The 2,500-nt window shown below is 56.8% G+C and overlaps 1 pseudogene; it reads left to right on the top strand.

Annotated features, from left to right (window-relative positions):
* Positions 1–2,500, top strand: part of LOC125908007 (large subunit ribosomal RNA) — an 8,035-nt pseudogene that overhangs the window by 3,653 nt on the left and 1,882 nt on the right.

Here is a 2,500-nt window from a genome sequence, read left to right as displayed (position 1 = left end):
GATTTGTTCGTTGAAATCTTGAGGGACCAGGACATTTTTGGGCATGTTGCTACGCCAGAGGAGCTTACCCAGGCCATCACGGTGGCCTGTGATGGCACCATGCCTAGGCAACCCCCAAGGCGACAGGGCCGGCGGCCAGTTTATTGGTGGACGTCCGAGATTGATCGGTTGCGCAGCCATTATCACGGAATGAAACGGCGGTTCAACCGGGCCCGGACCGAGGAGCAGCGCGAGGAAAGGCGTCAAATGAAGTCGGACGCACGCGCTGCCCTGGAACGGGCCATCAAGCTCAGCAAGGACCAACACAAGCAGGATCTGCCGGAACAATTGGAACCGCACGGCTTTGGCCCTGCTTACCAAATCCGCAAGCAGCAGTGGGAAGGAGCTCGGGTTCCGATGGAACGGGATGCCAACAAGCTCCAGTTCATCGTGAATGAGCTCTTTCCCGATCGTCCCCCGATGGAGTGGCCCGAGACGGAAGTAGGTGAGGATCCACAGGATCCGGTCTCGGAGGAGGAGTTGGCGGAAGAGTTGAAGGAAATTGCCCGCTCACTCAACCCCAAGAAAGCTCCGGGGGACGACAATATTCCAAATATGGCTGCAGCTGCGGCAATTCTGGCTTTTCCGGAAGTTTTTGCCAAAAGCTACAAGCAGCTACTGGAGGCAGGCACTTTTCCCGACGCATGGAAGCGGCAACAACTGGTGCTGCTTACCAAGTCGGGAAAACCACCTGGGGAGCCCTCGTCATACCGGCCAATTTGTTTGCTGAGTGTGCTGGGGAAAATTTTAGAGCGGTTGATTCAGCGGAGGCTGACAACCCATCTGGAGTCGACCGGGGGACTTTCGGACGCCCAGTACGGTTTCCGTAAAGGGCGTTCAACCGTTGATGCCATCACTCGGGTGATGGACAATGGTAAAGTCGCTCTAGACAAAAAGCGAAAGGGGGATCGTCTCTGTGCGGTGGTAACGGTGGACGTCCGGAATGCCTTTAACTCGGCAAACTGGACAGCGATCGGCCAAGCTCTGCAGCGTAAAAACACTCCGCCTTATCTGCAGGCGTTGCTGCGGAACTATTTCATTGGCCGAACGCTCCACTATGATACGGATGAAGGAGTAGTGTCGAGGACTGTATCTGCTGGCGTTCCTCAGGGTTCGGTTCTAGGACCAACACTTTGGAACGTCATGTACGACGACCTACTCCGCTTGCCGCTCGAGGGACTACGAGCGGACACCATCGGGTTTGCTGACGACGTGGCCTTCACATTCTTGGGAAGGACCACGGAACAGGTCAGCGCATTAGCAACGGCTAACCTGGAGAGGATCGAGCGGTGGCTGCAAGGAGTCGGTTTGGAACTTGCCCACCAAAAGACCGGGTTCATGATCTTTTGTACCCATCATGTCCCGCAGCTCGCAGAGCTTCAAGCGGGCGGTCACTCGATCCAATCCACGGAAACGCTGAAGTACCTGGGAGTGGACCTCTGCCGCAAACAGCACCACAGCCGGCATCTGGAGAGGGTGGTCAATAAGGCTTCACGGATTACGAATGCCTTGACCTGCCTGATGCCGAATAAGCGTGGTCCTAAGAGCCGCAGTAGGAGACAGCTCGTAAACGTCGGCAACAGTATCATCCGATACGGAGTTGCCACCTGGGGGCGATGGGTGCTCGACAAGGAGACCCATCGCAAATCGGTCCAAAGGGCGCATCGACCGGGGGCTCTCCGAGTCGCCAGCGCCTTCCAGACCGTTTCTTATGATGCCGCTTGCGTTGTTGCCAACACCACCCCGTTAGTCCTCCTCATGCAGGAGGATATCCGCTGCCACGACGAAAAGGTAGCGAGTGGTGGAGTTCAATCGGACATACGAAAGCGGCAACGGGAGGAGACGATGAGGCGCTGGCAGGACCAGTGGACAACGGGTGCAGGGCAACCAGGAGCACCAGGACTGAAGACGAGGAGGCTGATTCCAGACATTAATCTCTGGGTCAGCCGCAAGCATGGGGAAGTTGACTTTTTCCTCACCCAGCTCCTCACGGGGCACGGGTTCTTGCGCTCCTATTTCGTCGAGAAAGGCATCCTGGAGGGCTCGCCCAACTGCCCTGAATGTGGTGACGCCGTGGAAGACGTTGAACACGTGCTGTTCCACTGTCCACGGTTCGATCGGATCCGGAATGAGATGCAGCAGCGGTGCCATTCCCGAGTAACAATGGATAACATCGTCTCGGAAATGTGCACCCGCAGCGAAACGTGGGAGGCCGTCCGCGCCGCCGCCAGGACAATCTTCTCCACTCTCCAAGCGAGATGGGATGTTGAGCGTCCACCAACGGCAAGGCGACGCAGGCGGGCCAGACGGCGGGCGAGGGACGCAAATGGTGGTCCCTCAGGCCATGCGGCACGGCAACAACCCGCACCGCAAGGGCCACCGTAAGCTGGAAAGTTATTAATCTTTTATTTATTTTCGTTTCTTTCCAGCTTTCTTTTTCTCTTCTCTCATCTATTTTCAG

Source organism: Anopheles coluzzii, assembly GCF_943734685.1.
Source record: "Anopheles coluzzii chromosome X unlocalized genomic scaffold, AcolN3 X_unloc_52, whole genome shotgun sequence".
Lineage (NCBI taxonomy): Eukaryota > Metazoa > Arthropoda > Insecta > Diptera > Culicidae > Anopheles > Anopheles coluzzii.
This window is presented reverse-complemented; position numbering and strand designations above follow the sequence as displayed.